Below are 15,719 nucleotides of genomic sequence, written 5' to 3'. Positions count from 1 at the left end.
AATTAAATGTAAAATGTAATAGAAAAGAATGTTATGGCAGTATAAAATGATGTACAGCACCTGGTATTCCCAGGTGTTCTCCCATCCAAGTACTTACCAGGCCCAACACGGCATAGAGTCCAAGATCAGACGAGATTGGGCGTGTCCAGTGTGGTTTGGCTGTAGGCCCTCAAAAACATTAACTTTAGACCTCTTTTACTTCTTTACTCAAGTAAATTCATTGATAATTTGGAAAAATTAAATGTAAAAGGTAATAGATAAGACTGTTATGGCAGAATAAAATTACCTACAGCACCTGGTATTCCTAGGTGGTCTCCCATCCAAGTACTAACCAGGACCAACACTGTATAGTTTTCAAGTTCCAACGAGATTGGGCATGTCCAGTGTGGTTGGCTGTAGGTGCTCAAAAAGATTAACTTTAGACCTCTATTACTTCTTAACTCAAGTAAATTCATTGATAAGTTGAAAAAAATGAAATGTAAAATGTAATAGAAAAGAATGTTATGGCAGTATAAAATTACCTACAGCACCTGGTATTCCCAGGTGGATTCCCATCCAAGTACTAACCATGCCCAACACTGCATAGCTTCCAAGAACAGACGACATACACCATGTCCAGTGTGGTTTGGCTATAGGTGCTGAAAAATATTAACTTTAGACCTCTTTTACTTCTTAACTCAAGTAAATTCATTGCTAAGTTGAAAAAATGTAATGTAAAATGTAATAGAAAAGAATGTTATGGCTATATAAAATTACCTACAGCACCTGGTATTCCCAGGTGGTCTCACATCCAAGTACTAACCAGGCCCAACACTGCATAGTTTCCAAGATCAGACGAGATTGGGCATGTCCAGTGTGGTTTGGCTGTAGGTGCTAAAAGCTTTAACTTTAGACCTCTATTACTTCTTAACTCAAGTAAATTCATTGATAAGTTGAAAAAATTAAATGTAAAATGTATTAGAAAAGACTGTTATGGCAGTATAAAATTACCTACAGCACCTGGGATTCCTAGGTGGTCTCCCATCCAAGTATTAACCAGGTCCAACACTGCATAGCTTCCAAGATCAGACGAGATTGGGCATGTCCAGTGTGGTTTGGCTGTTTGTGCTCAAAAACATTAACTTTATACCTCTTTTACTTCTTAACTCAAGTAAATTCATTAAAAAGTTGAAAAAATTAAATGTAAAATGTAATAGAAAAGAATGTTATGGCTGCATTAAATTACCTACAGCACCTGGTATTCCCAGGTGGTCTCCCATCCAAGTACTAACCAGGAGCAACACTGCATAGCTTCTACGATCAGACGAGATTGGGCATATCCAGTGTGGTTTGGCTGCAGGTGCTCAAAAACATTAACTATAGACCTCTATTACTTCTTAACTCAAGTAAATTCATTGATAAGTTGAAAAAATTAAATTTAAAATGTAATAGAAAAGAATGTTATGGCTATATAAAATTACGTACAGCACGTGGTATTCCCAGGTGGTCTCCCATCCAAGTACTAACCAGGCCCAACACTGCATAGCTTCCAAGATCAGATGAGATTGGGCATGCCCAGTATGGTTTGGCTGTAGGTGCTCAAAAGCATTAACTTTAGACCTCTATTACTTCTTAACTCAAGTAAATTCATTGATAAGTTGAAAAAATTAAATGTAAAATGTAATAGAAAAGAATGTTATGGCTATATAAAATTACCTACAGCACGTGGTATTCCCAGGTGGTCTCCCATCCAAGGACTAACCAGGCCCAACACTGCATAGCTTCCAAGATCAGACGAGATTGGGCATGCCCAGTGTGGTTTGGCTGTAGGTGCTCAAAAGCATTAACTTTAGACCTCTATTACTTCTTAACTCAAGTAAATTCATTGATAAGTTGAAAAAATTAAATGTAAAATGTAATAGAAAAGAATGTTATGGCTGCTTAAAATTACCTACAGCACCTGGTATTCCCAGGTGGTCTCCCATCCAAGTACTAACCAGGCCCAACACTGCATAGCTTCCACTATCAGACGAGATTGGGCATGTCCAGTGTGGTTTGGCTGTAGATGCTCAAAAACATTAACTTTAGACCTCTATTACTTCTAAACTCAAGTAAATTCATTGATAAGTTGAAAAAATTAAATGTAAAATGTAATAGAAAAGAATGTTATGGCCGTATAAAATTACCTACAGCACCAGGCATTCCCAGGTTGTCTCCCATCCAAGTACTAACCAGGCCCAACACTGCATAGCTTCCAAGTTCAGACGAGATTGCGCATGTCCAGTGTGGTTTGGCTGTAAGTGCTCACAAGCATTAACTTTATACCTCTTTTACTTCTTAACTCAAGTAAATTCATTGATAAGTTGAAAAAATTAAATGTAAAATGTAATAGAAAAGAATGTTATGGCTGCATTAAATTACCTACAGCACCTGGTAGTCCCAGGTGGTCTCCCATCCAAGAACTAACCAGGCCCAACACTGCATAGCTTCCACGATCAGACGAAATTGGGCATATCCAGTGTGGCTTGGCTGTAGGCGCTCAAAACATTAACTTTAGACCTCTATTACTTCTTAACTCAAGTAAATTCATTGAGAAGTTGAAAAAATTAAATGTGAAATGTAATAGAAAAGAATGTTATGGCTGCTTAAAATTACCTACAGCACCTGGTATTCCCAGGTGGTCTTCCATCCAAGTACTAACCAGGCTCAACACTGCATAGCTTCCAAGATCAGACGAGATTGGGCATGTCCAGTGTGGTTTGGCTGTTGGTGCTCAAAAACATTAACTTTAGACCTCTATTACTTCTTAACTCAAGTAAATTCATTGATAAGTTGAAAAAATTAAATGTAAAATGTAATAGAAAAGAATGTTTTGGCAGTATAAAATTACCTACAGCACCTGGTATTCCCAGGTGGTCTCCCATCCAAGTACTAACCAGGCCCAACACTGCATAGCTTCCAAGATCAGACGAGATTGTGCATGTCCTCTGTGGTTTGACTGTAGGTGCTCAAAAACCTTAACTTTAGACCTCTTTTACTTCTTAACTCAAGTAAATTCATTGATAAGTTGAAAAAATGTAATGTAAAATGTAATAGAAAAGAATGTTATGGCTATATAAAATTACCTACAGCACCTGGTATTCCCAGGTGGTCTCCCGTTAAAATACTAACAAGGCCCAACACTGCATAGCTTCCAAGATCTGACGAGATTGGGCATGTCCAGTGTGGTTTGGCGGTAGGTGCTCAAAAGCGTTAACTTTAGACCTCTTTTATTTCTTAACTCAAGTAAATTCATTGATAATTTGAAAAAATTAAATGTAAAATGTAATATAAAAGACTGTTATGGCAGTATAAAATTACCTACAGCACCTGGGAGTCCTAGGTGGTCTCCAATCCAAATACTAACCAGGCCCAACACTGCATAGCTTCCAAGATCAGATGAGATTGGGCATGTCCAGTGTGGTTTGGCTGTAGGTGAACAAAAACATTAACTTTAGACCTCTATTACTTCTTAACTCAAGTAAATTCATTGATAAGTTGAAAAAATGAAATGTAAAATGTTATAGAAAAGAATGTTTTGGCTGAATAAAATTACCTACAGCACCTGGTATTCCCAGGTGGTCTCCCACCTAAGTACTAAACAGGCCCAACACTGCATAGCTTCCAAGATCAGACGAGATTGGGCATGTCCAGTGTGGTTTGGCTGTTGGTGCTCAAAAACATTAACTTTAGACCTCTATTACTTCTTAACTCAAGTAAATTCATTGATAAGTTGAAAAAATTAAATGTAAAATGTTATATTAAAGACTGTTATGGCAGTATAAAATTACCTACAGCACCTGGGATTCCAAGGTGGTCTCCTGTCCAAATACTAACCAGGTCCAACACTGCATAGCTTCCAAGATCAGATGAGATTGGGCATGTACAGTGTGGTATGGCTGTAGGTGCTCAAAAACATTAACTTTAGACCTCTTTTACTTCTTAACTCAAGTAAATTCATTGATAAGTTGAAAAAATTAAATTTAAAATGTAATAGAAAAGAATGTTTTGGCTGTATAAAATTACGTACAGCACCTGGTATTCCCAGGAGGTCTCCCATCCAAGTACTAACCAGGCCCAACACTGCATAGCTTCCAAGATCAGACGAGATTGTGCATGTCCTCTGTGGTTTGACTGTAGGTGCTCAAATACATTAACTTTAGACCTCTTTTACTTCTTAACTCAAGTAAATTCATTGATAAGTTGAAAAAATGTAATGTAAAATGTAATAGAAAAGAATGTTATGGCTATATAAAATTACCTACAGCACCTGGTATTCCCTGGTGGTCTCCCGTTAAAATACTAACAAGGCCCAACACTGCATAGCTTCCAAGATCTGACGAGATTGGGCATGTCCAGTGTGGTTTGGCGGTAGGTGCTCAAAAGCGTTAACTTTAGACCTCTTTTATTTCTTAACTCAAGTAAATTCATTGATAAGTTGAAAAAATTAAATGTAAAATGTTATAGAAAAGACTGTTATGGCAGTATAAAATTACCTATTGCACTTGGTATTCCCAGGTGGTCTCCCATCCAAGTACTAACCAGGCCCAACACTGCATAGCTTCCAAGATCAGATGAGATTGGGCATGTCCAGTGTGGTTTGTCTGTAGGTGCACAAAAACATTAACTTTAGACCTCTATTACTTCTTAACTCAAGTAAATTCATTGATAAGTTGAAAAAATTAAATGTAAAATGTAATAGAAAAGAATGTTATGGCCGTATAAAATTACCTACAGCACCAGGCATTCCCAGGTTGTCTCCCATCCAAGTACTAACCAGGCCCAACACTGCATAGCTTCCAAGTTCAGACGAGATTGCGCATGTCCAGTGTGGTTTGGCTGTAAGCGCTCACAAGCATTAACTTTATACCTCTTTTACTTCTTAACTCAAGTAAATTCATTGATAAGTTGAAAAAATTAAATGTAAAATGTAATAGAAAAGAATGTTATGGCTGCATTAAATTACCTACAGCACCTGGTAGTCCCAGGTGGTCTCCCATCCAAGAACTAACCAGGCCCAACACTGCATAGCTTCCACGATCAGACGAAATTGGGCATATCCAGTGTGGCTTGGCTGTAGGCGCTCAAAACATTAACTTTAGACCTCTATTACTTCTTAACTCAAGTAAATTCATTGAGAAGTTGAAAAAATTAAATGTGAAATGTAATAGAAAAGAATGTTATGGCTGCTTAAAATTACCTACAGCACCTGGTATTCCCAGGTGGTCTTCCATCCAAGTACTAACCAGGCTCAACACTGCATAGCTTCCAAGATCAGACGAGATTGGGCATGTCCAGTGTGGTTTGGCTGTTGGTGCTCAAAAACATTAACTTTAGACCTCTATTACTTCTTAACTCAAGTAAATTCATTGATAAGTTGAAAAAATTAAATGTAAAATGTAATAGAAAAGAATGTTTTGGCAGTATAAAATTACCTACAGCACCTGGTATTCCCAGGTGGTCTCCCATCCAAGTACTAACCAGGCCCAACACTGCATAGCTTCCAAGATCAGACGAGATTGTGCATGTCCTCTGTGGTTTGACTGTAGGTGCTCAAAAACCTTAACTTTAGACCTCTTTTACTTCTTAACTCAAGTAAATTCATTGATAAGTTGAAAAAATGTAATGTAAAATGTAATAGAAAAGAATGTTATGGCTATATAAAATTACCTACAGCACCTGGTATTCCCAGGTGGTCTCCCGTTAAAATACTAACAAGGCCCAACACTGCATAGCTTCCAAGATCTGACGAGATTGGGCATGTCCAGTGTGGTTTGGCGGTAGGTGCTCAAAAGCGTTAACTTTAGACCTCTTTTATTTCTTAACTCAAGTAAATTCATTGATAATTTGAAAAAATTAAATGTAAAATGTAATATAAAAGACTGTTATGGCAGTATAAAATTACCTACAGCACCTGGGAGTCCTAGGTGGTCTCCAATCCAAATACTAACCAGGCCCAACACTGCATAGCTTCCAAGATCAGATGAGATTGGGCATGTCCAGTGTGGTTTGGCTGTAGGTGAACAAAAACATTAACTTTAGACCTCTATTACTTCTTAACTCAAGTAAATTCATTGATAAGTTGAAAAAATGAAATGTAAAATGTTATAGAAAAGAATGTTTTGGCTGAATAAAATTACCTACAGCACCTGGTATTCCCAGGTGGTCTCCCACCTAAGTACTAAACAGGCCCAACACTGCATAGCTTCCAAGATCAGACGAGATTGGGCATGTCCAGTGTGGTTTGGCTGTTGGTGCTCAAAAACATTAACTTTAGACCTCTATTACTTCTTAACTCAAGTAAATTCATTGATAAGTTGAAAAAATTAAATGTAAAATGTTATATTAAAGACTGTTATGGCAGTATAAAATTACCTACAGCACCTGGGATTCCAAGGTGGTCTCCTGTCCAAATACTAACCAGGTCCAACACTGCATAGCTTCCAAGATCAGATGAGATTGGGCATGTACAGTGTGGTATGGCTGTAGGTGCTCAAAAACATTAACTTTAGACCTCTTTTACTTCTTAACTCAAGTAAATTCATTGATAAGTTGAAAAAATTAAATTTAAAATGTAATAGAAAAGAATGTTTTGGCTGTATAAAATTACGTACAGCACCTGGTATTCCCAGGAGGTCTCCCATCCAAGTACTAACCAGGCCCAACACTGCATAGCTTCCAAGATCAGACGAGATTGTGCATGTCCTCTGTGGTTTGACTGTAGGTGCTCAAATACATTAACTTTAGACCTCTTTTACTTCTTAACTCAAGTAAATTCATTGATAAGTTGAAAAAATGTAATGTAAAATGTAATAGAAAAGAATGTTATGGCTATATAAAATTACCTACAGCACCTGGTATTCCCTGGTGGTCTCCCGTTAAAATACTAACAAGGCCCAACACTGCATAGCTTCCAAGATCTGACGAGATTGGGCATGTCCAGTGTGGTTTGGCGGTAGGTGCTCAAAAGCGTTAACTTTAGACCTCTTTTATTTCTTAACTCAAGTAAATTCATTGATAAGTTGAAAAAATTAAATGTAAAATGTTATAGAAAAGACTGTTATGGCAGTATAAAATTACCTATTGCACTTGGTATTCCCAGGTGGTCTCCCATCCAAGTACTAACCAGGCCCAACACTGCATAGCTTCCAAGATCAGATGAGATTGGGCATGTCCAGTGTGGTTTGTCTGTAGGTGCACAAAAACATTAACTTTAGACCTCTATTACTTCTTAACTCAAGTAAATTCATTGATAAGTTGAAAAAATTTAATGTAAAATGTAATAGAAAAGAATGTTATGGCAGTATAAAATGATGTACAGCACCTGGTATTCCCAGGTGTTCTCCCATCCAAGTACTTCCCATGCCCAACACGGCGTAGCAACCAAGATCAGACAAGATTGGGCATGTCCAGTGTGGTTTAGCTGTAGGCCCTCAAAAACATTAACTTTAGACCTCTTTTACTTCTTTACTCAAGTAAATTCTTTGATAAGTTGAAAAAATTAAATGTAAAATGTAATAGAAAAGAATGTTATGGCTGCATAAAATTACCTACAGCACCTGGTATTCCCAGGTGGTCTCCCATCCAAGTACTAACCAGGCCCAACACTGCATAGCTTCCAAGATCAGACAAGATTGGGCATTTCCAGTGTGGTGTGGCTGTAGGTGCTCATAAACATTAACTTTAGACCTCTATTACTTCTTAACTCAAGTAAATTCATTGATAAGTTGAAAAAATTAAATTTAAAATGTAATAGAAAAGAATGTTATGGCAGTTTAAAATTACCTACAGCACCTGGTATTCCCAGGTGGTCTCCCATCCAAGTACTAACCAGGCCCAACACTGTATAGCTTCCAAGTTCAGATGAGATTGGGCATGTCCAGTGTGGTTTTCTGTAGGTGCTCAAAAACATTAACTTTAGACCTCTTTTACTTCTTAACTCAAGTAAATTCAATGATAAGTTGAAAAATGAAATGTAAAATGTAATAGAAAAGAATATTATGGCAGTATAAAATTACCTACAGCTCCTGGTATTCCCAGGTGGTCTCCCATCCAAGTACTAACCAGGCCCAACACTGCATAGCTTCCAAGATCAGACGAGATTGGGCATGTCCAGTGTGGTTTGGCTGTAGGTGCGCAAAAACATTAACTTTAGACCTCTATTACTTCTTAACTCAAGTAAATTCATTGATAAGTTGAAAAAATTAAATGTAAAATGTAATAGAAAAGAATGTTATGGCTGCCTTAAAATTACCTACAGCACCTGGTATTCCCAGGTGGTCTCCCATCCAAGAACTAAACAGGCCCAACACTGCATAGCTTCCACGATCAGACGAGATTGGGCATATCCAGTGTGGCTTGGCTGTAGGTGCTCAAAACATTAACTTTAGACCTCTATTACTTCTTAACCCAAGTAAATTCATTGCTAAGTTGAAAAAATGTAATAGAAAAGAATGTTATGGCTATATAAAATTACCAACAGCACCTGGTATTCCCAGGTGGTCTCCCATCCAAGTACGAACCAGGCCCAACACTGCATAGCTTCCAAGATCAGACGAGATTGGGCATGTCCAGTGTGGTTTGGCTGTAGGTGATAAAAGCCTTAACTTTAGACCTCTATTTCTTCTTAACTCAAGTAAATTCATTGATAAGTTGAAAAAATTAAATGTAAAATGTAATAGAAAAGACTGTTATGGCAGTATAAAATTACCTACAGCACCTGGTATTCCCAGGTGGATTCCCATCCAAGTACTAACCATGCCCAACACTGCATAGCTTCCAAGATCAGACAACATTGGCCATGTCCAGTGTGGTTTGGCTATAGGTGCTGAAAAATATTAACTTTAGACCTCTTTTATTTCTTAACTCAAGTAAATTCATTGCTAAGTTGAAAAAATGTAATGTAAAATGTAACAGAAAAGAATGTTATTGCTATATAAAATTACCTACAGCACCTGGTATTCCCAGGTGGTCTCCCAACCAAGTACTAACCAGGCCCAACACTGCATAGCTTCCAAGATCAGACGAGATTGGGCATGTCCAGTGTGGTTTGGCTGTAGGTACTCAAAAACAATAACTTTAGACCTCTTTTACTTCTTAACTCAAGTAAATTCATTGATAAGTTGAAAAAATTAAATGTAAAATGTAATAGAAAAGAATGTTATGGCTGCATAAAATTACCTACAGCACCTGGTATTCCCAGGTGGTCTTCCATCCAAGTACTAACCAGGCCCAACACTGCATAGCTTCCAAGATCAGACAAGATTGGGCATGTCCAGTGTGGTTTGGCTGTAAGTGCTCAAAAACATTAACTTTAGACCTCTATTACTTCTTAACTAAAGTAAATTCATTGATAAGTTGAAATAATGTAATGTAAAATGTAATAGAAAAGAATGTTATGGCTGCATAAAATTACCTACAGCACCTGGGATTCCTAGGTGGTCTCCCATCCAAGTATTAACCAGGTCCAACACTGCATAGCTGCCAAGATCAGACGAGATTGGGCATGTCCAGTGTGGTTTGGCTGTAGGTGCTCAAAAACATTAACTTTATACCTCTTTTACTTCTTAACTCAACTAAATTCATTGATAAGTTGAAAAAATTAAATGTAAAATGTAATAGAAAAGAATGTTATGGCTGCATTAAATTACCTACAGCACCTGGTATTCCCAGGTTGTCTCCCATCCAAGTACTAACCAGACCCAACACTGCATAGCTTCTACGATCAGACGAAATTGGGCATATCCAGTGTGGTTTAGCTGTAGGTGCTCAAAAACAATAACTTTAGACCTCTATTACTTCTTAACTCAAGTAAATTCATTGATAAGTTAAAAAAATTAAATTTAAAATGTAATAGAAAAGAATGTTATGGCTATATAAAATTACCTACAGCACATGGTATTCCCAGGTGGTCTCCCATCTAAGTACTAAACAGGCCCAACACTGCATAGCTTCCAAGATCAGACGAGATTGGGCATGCCCAGTGTGGTTTGGCTGTAGGAGCTCAAAAGCATTAACTTTAGACCTCTATTACTTCTTAACTCAAGTAAATTCATTGATATTTTGAAAAAATTAAATGTAAAATGTTATATTAAAGACTGTTATGGCAGTATAAAATTACCTACAGCACCTGGTATTCCCAGGTGGTCTCCCATCCAAGTACTAACCAGGCCCAACACTGCATAGCTTCCAAGATCAGATGAGATTGGGCATGTCCAGTGTGGTTTGGCTGTAGGTGCACAAAAACATTAACTTTAGACCTCTATTACTTCTTAACTCAAGTAAATTCATTGATAAGTTGAAAAAATTAAATGTAAAATGTAATAGAAAAGAATGTTATGGCAGTATAAAATGATGTACAGCACCTGGTATTCCTAGGTGTTCTCCCATCCAAGTACTTCCCATGCCCAACACGGCATAGCAACCAAGATCAGACAAGATTGGGCATGTCCAGTGTGGTTTAGCTGTAGGCCCTCAAAAACATTAACTTTAGACCTCTATTACTTCTTTACTCAAGTAAATTCATTGATAATTTGAAAAAATTTAAATTTAAAATGTAATAGAAAAGACTGTTATGGCAGTATAATATTACCAACAGCACCTGGTATTCCTAGGTGGTTTCCCATCCAAGTACTAACCAGGCCCAACACTGCATAGCTTCCAAGATCAGACGAGATTGGGCATGTACAGTGTGGTTTGGCTGTAGGTGCTAAAAGCCTTAACTTTAGACCTCTATTACTTCTTAACTCAAGTAAATTCATTGATAAGTTGAAAAAATTAAAATTTAAAATGTAATAGAAAAGACTGTTATGGCAGTATAAAATTACCTACAGCACCTGGGATTCCAAGGTGGTCTCCTATCCAAATACTAACCAGGTCCAACACTGCATAGCTTCCAAGATCAGACGAGATTGGGCATGTCCAGTGTGGTATGGCTGTAGGTGCTCATAAACATTAACTTTAGACCTCTATTACTTCTTAACTCAAGTAAATTCATTGATAAGTTGAAAAAATTAAATTTAAAATGTAAAAGAAAAGAATGTTATGGCAGTTTAAAATTACCTACAGCACCTGGTATTCCCAGGTGGTCTCCCATCCAAGTACTAACCAGGCCCAACACTGTATAGCTTCCAAGTTCAGATGAGATTGGGCATGTCCAGTGTGGTTTTCTGTAGGTGCTCAAAAACATTAACTTTAGACCTCTTTTACTTCTTAACTCAAGTAAATTCAATGATAAGTTGAAAATTGAAATGTAAAATGTAATAGAAAAGAATGTTATGGCAGTATAAAATTACCTACAGCTCCTGGTATTCCCAGGTGGTCTCCCATCCAAGTACTAACCAGGCCCAACACTGCATAGCTTCCAAGATCAGACGAGATTGGGCATGTCCAGTGTGGTTTGGCTGTAGGTGCGCAAAAACATTAACTTTAGACCTCTATTACTTCTTAACTCAAGTAAATTCATTGATAAGTTGAAAAAATTAAATGTAAAATGTAATAGAAAAGAATGTTATGGCTGCCTTAAAATTACCTACAGCACCTGGTATTCCCAGGTGGTCTCCCATCCAAGAACTAAACAGGCCCAACACTGCATAGCTTCCACGATCAGACAAGATTGGGCATATCCAGTGTGGCTTGGCTGTAGGTGCTCAAAACATTAACTTTAGACCTCTATTACTTCTTAACCCAAGTAAATTCATTGCTAAGTTGAAAAAATGTAATAGAAAAGAATGTTATGGCTATATAAAATTACCAACAGCACCTGGTATTCCCAGGTGGTCTCCCATCCAAGTACGAACCAGGCCCAACACTGCATAGCTTCCAAGATCAGACGAGATTGGGCATGTCCAGTGTGGTTTGGCTGTAGGTGATAAAAGCCTTAACTTTAGACCTCTATTTCTTCTTAACTCAAGTAAATTCATTGATAAGTTGAAAAAATTAAATGTAAAATGTAATAGAAAAGACTGTTATGGCAGTATAAAATTACCTACAGCACCTGGTATTCCCAGGTGGATTCCCATCCAAGTACTAACCATGCCCAACACTGCATAGCTTCCAAGATCAGACAACATTGGCCATGTCCAGTGTGGTTTGGCTATAGGTGCTGAAAAATATTAACTTTAGACCTCTTTTACTTCTTAACTCAAGTAAATTCATTGCTAAGTTGAAAAAATGTAATGTAAAATGTAACAGAAAAGAATGTTATTGCTATATAAAATTACCTACAGCACCTGGTATTCCCAGGTGGTCTCCCAACCAAGTACTAACCAGGCCCAACACTGCATAGCTTCCAAGATCAGACGAGATTGGGCATGTCCAGTGTGGTTTGGCTGTAGGTACTCAAAAACAATAACTTTAGACCTCTTTTACTTCTTAACTCAAGTAAATTCATTGATAAGTTGAAAAAATTAAATGTAAAATGTAATAGAAAAGAATGTTATGGCTGCATAAAATTACCTACAGCACCTGGTATTCCCAGGTGGTCTCCCATCCAAGTACTAACCAGGCCCAACACTGCATAGCTTCCAAGATCAGACAAGATTGGGCATGTCCAGTGTGGTTTGGTTGTAAGTGCTCAAAAACATTAACTTTAGACCTCTATTACTTCTTAACTAAAGTAAATTCATTGATAAGTTGAAATAATGTAATGTAAAATGTAATAGAAAAGAATGTTATGGCTGCATAAAATTACCTACAGCACCTGGGATTCCTAGGTGGTCTCCCATCCAAGTATTAACCAGGTCCAACACTGCATAGCTGCCAAGATCAGACGAGATTGGGCATGTCCAGTGTGGTTTGGCTGTAGGTGCTCAAAAACATTAACTTTATACCTCTTTTACTTCTTAACTCAACTAAATTCATTGATAAGTTGAAAAAATTAAATGTAAAATGTAATAGAAAAGAATGTTATGGCTGCATTAAATTACCTACAGCACCTGGTATTCCCAGGTTGTCTCCCATCCAAGTACTAACCAGACCCAACACTGCATAGCTTCTACGATCAGACGAGATTGGGCATATCCAGTGTGGTTTAGCTGTAGGTGCTCAAAAACAATAACTTTAGACCTCTATTACTTCTTAACTCAAGTAAATTCATTGATAAGTTAAAAAAATTAAATTTAAAATGTAATAGAAAAGAATGTTATGGCTATATAAAATTACCTACAGCACATGGTATTCCCAGGTGGTCTCCCATCTAAGTACTAAACAGGCCCAACACTGCATAGCTTCCAAGATCAGACGAGATTGGGCATGCCCAGTGTGGTTTGGCTGTAGGTGCTCAAAAGCATTAACTTTAGACCTCTATTACTTCTTAACTCAAGTAAATTCATTGATATTTTGAAAAAATTAAATGTAAAATGTTATATTAAAGACTGTTATGGCAGTATAAAATTACCTACAGCACCTGGTATTCCCAGGTGGTCTCCCATCCAAGTACTAACCAGGCCCAACACTGCATAGCTTCCAAGATCAGATGAGATTGGGCATGTCCAGTGTGGTTTGTCTGTAGGTGCACAAAAACATTAACTTTAGACCTCTATTACTTCTTAACTCAAGTAAATTCATTGATAAGTTGAAAAAATTAAATGTAAAATGTAATAGAAAAGAATGTTATGGCAGTATAAAATGATGTACAGCACCTGGTATTCCCAGGTGTTCTCCCATCCAAGTACTTCCCATGCCCAACACGGCATAGCAACCAAGATCAGACAAGATTGGGCATGTCCAGTGTGGTTTAGCTGTAGGCCCTCAAAAACATTAACTTTAGACCTCTATTACTTCTTTACTCAAGTAAATTCATTGATAATTTGAAAAAATTAAAATTTAAAATGTAATAGAAAAGACTGTTATGGCAGTATAATATTACCAACAGCACCTGGTATTCCTAGGTGGTTTCCCATCCAAGTACTAACCAGGCCCAACACTGCATAGCTTCCAAGATCAGACGAGATTGGGCATGTACAGTGTGGTTTGGCTGTAGGTGCTAAAAGCCTTAACTTTAGACCTCTATTACTTCTTAACTCGAGTAAATTCATTGATAAGTTGAAAAAATTAAAATTTAAAATGTAATAGAAAAGACTGTTATGGCAGTATAAAATTACCTACAGCACCTGGGATTCCAAGGTGGTCTCCTGTCCAAATACTAACCAGGTCCAACACTGCATAGCTTCCAAAATCAGACGAGATTGGGCATGTCCAGTGTGGTATGGCTGTAGGTGCTCATAAACATTAACTTTAGACCTCTATTACTTCTTAACTCAAGTAAATTCATTGATAAGTTGAAAAAATTAAATTTAAAATGTAATAGAAAAGAATGTTATGGCAGTTTAAAATTACCTACAGCACCTGGTATTCCCAGGTGGTCTCCCATCCAAGTACTAACCAGGCCCAACACTGTATAGCTTCCAAGTTCAGATGAGATTGGGCATGTCCAGTGTGGTTTTCTGTAGGTGCTCAAAAGCATTAACTTTAGACCTCTTTTACTTCTTAACTCAAGTAAATTCAATGATAAGTTGAAAATTGAAATGTAAAATGTAATAGAACAGAATGTTATGGCAGTATAAAATTACCTACAGCTCCTGGTATTCCCAGGTGGTCTCCCATCCAAGTACTAACCAGGCCCAACACTGCATAGCTTCCAAGATCAGACGAGATTGGGCATGTCCAGTGTGGTTTGGCTGTAGGTGCTCAAAAACATTAACTTTAGACCTCTATTACTTCTTAACTCAAGTAAATTCAATGAAAAGTTGAAAAATGAAATGTAAAATGTAATAGAAAAGAATGTTATGACAGTATAAAATTACCTACAGCTCCAGGTATTCCCAGGTGGTCTCCCATCCAAGTACTAACCAGGCCCAACACTGCATAGCTTCCACGATCAGACGAGATTGGGCATATCCAGTGTGGCTTGGCTGTAGGTGCTCAAAACATTAACTTTAGACCTCTATTACTTCTTAACCCAAGTAAATTCATTGCTAAGTTGAAAAAATGTAATAGAAAAGAATGTTATGGCTATATAAAATTACCTACAGCACCTGGTATTCCCAGGTGGTCTCCCATCCAAGTACTAACCAGGCCCAACACTGCATAGCTTCCAAGATCAGACGAGATTGGGCATGTCCAGTGTGGTTTGGCTGTAGGTGATAAAAGCCTTAACTTTAGACCTCTTTTACTTCTTAACTCAAGTAAATTCATTGCTAAGTTGAAAAAATGTAATGTAAAATGTAACAGAAAAGAATGTTATTGCTATATAAAATTACCTACAGCACCTGGTATTCCCAGGTGGTCTCCCAACCAAGTACTAACCAGGCCCAACACTGCATAGCTTCCAAGATCAGACGAGATTGGGCATGTCCAGTGTGGTTTGGCTGTAAGTGCTCAAAAACATTAACTTTAGACCTCTATTACTTCTTAACTAAAGTAAATTCATTGATAAGTTGAAATAATGTAATGTAAAATGTAATAGAAAAGAATGTTATGGCTGCATTAAATTACCTACAGCACCTGGTATTCCCAGGTGGTCTCCCATCCAAGTACTAACCAGGCCCATCACTGCATAGTTTCCAAGATCAGACGAGATTGAGCATGTCCAGTGTGGTTTGGCTGTAGATGCTAAAAACCTTAACTTTAGACCTCTATTACTTCTTAACTCAAGTAAATTCATTGATAAGTTGAAAAAATTAAATGTAAAATGTATTAGA

The 15,719-nt window shown here is 37.4% G+C and overlaps 4 non-coding genes and 57 pseudogenes across 4 annotated transcripts; all 61 read right to left on the bottom strand.

The window, feature by feature from the left end:
* Positions 1 to 48: 48 nt before the first annotated feature.
* Positions 49 to 167, bottom strand: LOC148500217 (5S ribosomal RNA; annotated as a pseudogene).
* Positions 168 to 283: 116 nt separating this feature from the next.
* Positions 284 to 401, bottom strand: LOC148500216 (5S ribosomal RNA; annotated as a pseudogene).
* Positions 402 to 753: 352 nt separating this feature from the next.
* LOC148500215 (5S ribosomal RNA) lies at positions 754 to 872 on the bottom strand (annotated as a pseudogene).
* A 115-nt stretch (positions 873 to 987) lies between these two features.
* LOC148500214 (5S ribosomal RNA) lies at positions 988 to 1,106 on the bottom strand (annotated as a pseudogene).
* A 116-nt stretch (positions 1,107 to 1,222) lies between these two features.
* Positions 1,223 to 1,341, bottom strand: LOC148500213 (5S ribosomal RNA; annotated as a pseudogene).
* Positions 1,342 to 1,457: 116 nt separating this feature from the next.
* Positions 1,458 to 1,576, bottom strand: LOC148500212 (5S ribosomal RNA; annotated as a pseudogene).
* A 116-nt stretch (positions 1,577 to 1,692) lies between these two features.
* Positions 1,693 to 1,811, bottom strand: LOC148500211 (5S ribosomal RNA; annotated as a pseudogene).
* A 116-nt stretch (positions 1,812 to 1,927) lies between these two features.
* LOC148500210 (5S ribosomal RNA) lies at positions 1,928 to 2,046 on the bottom strand (annotated as a pseudogene).
* Positions 2,047 to 2,162: 116 nt separating this feature from the next.
* LOC148500209 (5S ribosomal RNA) lies at positions 2,163 to 2,281 on the bottom strand (annotated as a pseudogene).
* Positions 2,282 to 2,397: 116 nt separating this feature from the next.
* LOC148500208 (5S ribosomal RNA) lies at positions 2,398 to 2,516 on the bottom strand (annotated as a pseudogene).
* Positions 2,517 to 2,631: 115 nt separating this feature from the next.
* Positions 2,632 to 2,750, bottom strand: LOC148500207 (5S ribosomal RNA; annotated as a pseudogene).
* Positions 2,751 to 2,866: 116 nt separating this feature from the next.
* LOC148500206 (5S ribosomal RNA) lies at positions 2,867 to 2,985 on the bottom strand (annotated as a pseudogene).
* A 116-nt stretch (positions 2,986 to 3,101) lies between these two features.
* Positions 3,102 to 3,220, bottom strand: LOC148500205 (5S ribosomal RNA; annotated as a pseudogene).
* A 116-nt stretch (positions 3,221 to 3,336) lies between these two features.
* LOC148500204 (5S ribosomal RNA) lies at positions 3,337 to 3,455 on the bottom strand (annotated as a pseudogene).
* A 116-nt stretch (positions 3,456 to 3,571) lies between these two features.
* Positions 3,572 to 3,690, bottom strand: LOC148500203 (5S ribosomal RNA; annotated as a pseudogene).
* A 116-nt stretch (positions 3,691 to 3,806) lies between these two features.
* LOC148500202 (5S ribosomal RNA) lies at positions 3,807 to 3,925 on the bottom strand (annotated as a pseudogene).
* Positions 3,926 to 4,041: 116 nt separating this feature from the next.
* Positions 4,042 to 4,160, bottom strand: LOC148500201 (5S ribosomal RNA; annotated as a pseudogene).
* Positions 4,161 to 4,276: 116 nt separating this feature from the next.
* LOC148500200 (5S ribosomal RNA) lies at positions 4,277 to 4,395 on the bottom strand (annotated as a pseudogene).
* Positions 4,396 to 4,511: 116 nt separating this feature from the next.
* Positions 4,512 to 4,630, bottom strand: LOC148500199 (5S ribosomal RNA; annotated as a pseudogene).
* Positions 4,631 to 4,746: 116 nt separating this feature from the next.
* Positions 4,747 to 4,865, bottom strand: LOC148500198 (5S ribosomal RNA; annotated as a pseudogene).
* A 116-nt stretch (positions 4,866 to 4,981) lies between these two features.
* On the bottom strand, positions 4,982 to 5,100 carry LOC148500197 (5S ribosomal RNA; annotated as a pseudogene).
* A 115-nt stretch (positions 5,101 to 5,215) lies between these two features.
* Positions 5,216 to 5,334, bottom strand: LOC148500196 (5S ribosomal RNA; annotated as a pseudogene).
* A 116-nt stretch (positions 5,335 to 5,450) lies between these two features.
* On the bottom strand, positions 5,451 to 5,569 carry LOC148500195 (5S ribosomal RNA; annotated as a pseudogene).
* A 116-nt stretch (positions 5,570 to 5,685) lies between these two features.
* LOC148500194 (5S ribosomal RNA) lies at positions 5,686 to 5,804 on the bottom strand (annotated as a pseudogene).
* Positions 5,805 to 5,920: 116 nt separating this feature from the next.
* Positions 5,921 to 6,039, bottom strand: LOC148500193 (5S ribosomal RNA; annotated as a pseudogene).
* Positions 6,040 to 6,155: 116 nt separating this feature from the next.
* Positions 6,156 to 6,274, bottom strand: LOC148500192 (5S ribosomal RNA; annotated as a pseudogene).
* A 116-nt stretch (positions 6,275 to 6,390) lies between these two features.
* Positions 6,391 to 6,509, bottom strand: LOC148500191 (5S ribosomal RNA; annotated as a pseudogene).
* Positions 6,510 to 6,625: 116 nt separating this feature from the next.
* Positions 6,626 to 6,744, bottom strand: LOC148500190 (5S ribosomal RNA; annotated as a pseudogene).
* A 116-nt stretch (positions 6,745 to 6,860) lies between these two features.
* On the bottom strand, positions 6,861 to 6,979 carry LOC148500189 (5S ribosomal RNA; annotated as a pseudogene).
* Positions 6,980 to 7,095: 116 nt separating this feature from the next.
* On the bottom strand, positions 7,096 to 7,214 carry LOC148500188 (5S ribosomal RNA; annotated as a pseudogene).
* A 351-nt stretch (positions 7,215 to 7,565) lies between these two features.
* Positions 7,566 to 7,684, bottom strand: LOC148500187 (5S ribosomal RNA; annotated as a pseudogene).
* Positions 7,685 to 7,800: 116 nt separating this feature from the next.
* LOC148500186 (5S ribosomal RNA) lies at positions 7,801 to 7,918 on the bottom strand (annotated as a pseudogene).
* A 115-nt stretch (positions 7,919 to 8,033) lies between these two features.
* LOC148500185 (5S ribosomal RNA) lies at positions 8,034 to 8,152 on the bottom strand (annotated as a pseudogene).
* A 117-nt stretch (positions 8,153 to 8,269) lies between these two features.
* On the bottom strand, positions 8,270 to 8,388 carry LOC148500184 (5S ribosomal RNA; annotated as a pseudogene).
* Positions 8,389 to 8,491: 103 nt separating this feature from the next.
* On the bottom strand, positions 8,492 to 8,610 carry LOC148500183 (5S ribosomal RNA; annotated as a pseudogene).
* Positions 8,611 to 8,960: 350 nt separating this feature from the next.
* LOC148500182 (5S ribosomal RNA) lies at positions 8,961 to 9,079 on the bottom strand. Its single transcript, XR_015870663.1, has one exon. It is a non-coding gene; the product is annotated as a 5S ribosomal RNA (ribosomal RNA).
* Positions 9,080 to 9,195: 116 nt separating this feature from the next.
* On the bottom strand, positions 9,196 to 9,314 carry LOC148500181 (5S ribosomal RNA; annotated as a pseudogene).
* A 116-nt stretch (positions 9,315 to 9,430) lies between these two features.
* On the bottom strand, positions 9,431 to 9,549 carry LOC148500180 (5S ribosomal RNA; annotated as a pseudogene).
* Positions 9,550 to 9,665: 116 nt separating this feature from the next.
* LOC148500179 (5S ribosomal RNA) lies at positions 9,666 to 9,784 on the bottom strand (annotated as a pseudogene).
* Positions 9,785 to 9,900: 116 nt separating this feature from the next.
* LOC148500178 (5S ribosomal RNA) lies at positions 9,901 to 10,019 on the bottom strand (annotated as a pseudogene).
* A 116-nt stretch (positions 10,020 to 10,135) lies between these two features.
* Positions 10,136 to 10,254, bottom strand: LOC148500177 (5S ribosomal RNA). The gene has a single exon (XR_015871472.1). It is a non-coding gene; the product is annotated as a 5S ribosomal RNA (ribosomal RNA).
* Positions 10,255 to 10,606: 352 nt separating this feature from the next.
* Positions 10,607 to 10,725, bottom strand: LOC148500176 (5S ribosomal RNA; annotated as a pseudogene).
* Positions 10,726 to 10,841: 116 nt separating this feature from the next.
* Positions 10,842 to 10,960, bottom strand: LOC148500175 (5S ribosomal RNA; annotated as a pseudogene).
* A 116-nt stretch (positions 10,961 to 11,076) lies between these two features.
* LOC148500174 (5S ribosomal RNA) lies at positions 11,077 to 11,194 on the bottom strand (annotated as a pseudogene).
* A 115-nt stretch (positions 11,195 to 11,309) lies between these two features.
* On the bottom strand, positions 11,310 to 11,428 carry LOC148500173 (5S ribosomal RNA; annotated as a pseudogene).
* Positions 11,429 to 11,545: 117 nt separating this feature from the next.
* LOC148500172 (5S ribosomal RNA) lies at positions 11,546 to 11,664 on the bottom strand (annotated as a pseudogene).
* Positions 11,665 to 11,767: 103 nt separating this feature from the next.
* On the bottom strand, positions 11,768 to 11,886 carry LOC148500171 (5S ribosomal RNA; annotated as a pseudogene).
* A 350-nt stretch (positions 11,887 to 12,236) lies between these two features.
* Positions 12,237 to 12,355, bottom strand: LOC148500170 (5S ribosomal RNA). Its single transcript, XR_015870661.1, has one exon. It is a non-coding gene; the product is annotated as a 5S ribosomal RNA (ribosomal RNA).
* Positions 12,356 to 12,471: 116 nt separating this feature from the next.
* On the bottom strand, positions 12,472 to 12,590 carry LOC148500169 (5S ribosomal RNA; annotated as a pseudogene).
* A 116-nt stretch (positions 12,591 to 12,706) lies between these two features.
* Positions 12,707 to 12,825, bottom strand: LOC148500168 (5S ribosomal RNA; annotated as a pseudogene).
* Positions 12,826 to 12,941: 116 nt separating this feature from the next.
* Positions 12,942 to 13,060, bottom strand: LOC148500167 (5S ribosomal RNA; annotated as a pseudogene).
* A 116-nt stretch (positions 13,061 to 13,176) lies between these two features.
* LOC148500166 (5S ribosomal RNA) lies at positions 13,177 to 13,295 on the bottom strand (annotated as a pseudogene).
* A 116-nt stretch (positions 13,296 to 13,411) lies between these two features.
* On the bottom strand, positions 13,412 to 13,530 carry LOC148500165 (5S ribosomal RNA; annotated as a pseudogene).
* A 352-nt stretch (positions 13,531 to 13,882) lies between these two features.
* Positions 13,883 to 14,001, bottom strand: LOC148500164 (5S ribosomal RNA; annotated as a pseudogene).
* A 116-nt stretch (positions 14,002 to 14,117) lies between these two features.
* On the bottom strand, positions 14,118 to 14,236 carry LOC148500163 (5S ribosomal RNA; annotated as a pseudogene).
* A 116-nt stretch (positions 14,237 to 14,352) lies between these two features.
* LOC148500162 (5S ribosomal RNA) lies at positions 14,353 to 14,470 on the bottom strand (annotated as a pseudogene).
* Positions 14,471 to 14,585: 115 nt separating this feature from the next.
* On the bottom strand, positions 14,586 to 14,704 carry LOC148500161 (5S ribosomal RNA; annotated as a pseudogene).
* Positions 14,705 to 14,819: 115 nt separating this feature from the next.
* On the bottom strand, positions 14,820 to 14,938 carry LOC148500160 (5S ribosomal RNA; annotated as a pseudogene).
* Positions 14,939 to 15,041: 103 nt separating this feature from the next.
* Positions 15,042 to 15,160, bottom strand: LOC148500159 (5S ribosomal RNA). The gene has a single exon (XR_015870388.1). It is a non-coding gene; the product is annotated as a 5S ribosomal RNA (ribosomal RNA).
* A 115-nt stretch (positions 15,161 to 15,275) lies between these two features.
* Positions 15,276 to 15,394, bottom strand: LOC148500158 (5S ribosomal RNA; annotated as a pseudogene).
* Positions 15,395 to 15,510: 116 nt separating this feature from the next.
* On the bottom strand, positions 15,511 to 15,629 carry LOC148500157 (5S ribosomal RNA; annotated as a pseudogene).
* Between the last annotated feature and the right edge of the window lie 90 nt (positions 15,630 to 15,719).

Source organism: Taudactylus pleione, unplaced genomic scaffold (assembly GCF_031769625.1).
Source record: "Taudactylus pleione unplaced genomic scaffold, aTauple2 ptg000550l, whole genome shotgun sequence".
Classification (NCBI taxonomy): domain Eukaryota; kingdom Metazoa; phylum Chordata; class Amphibia; order Anura; family Myobatrachidae; genus Taudactylus; species Taudactylus pleione.
The sequence above is the reverse complement of the archived record's forward strand: the minus strand, read 5'-3'. Positions and strand labels throughout refer to the sequence as shown.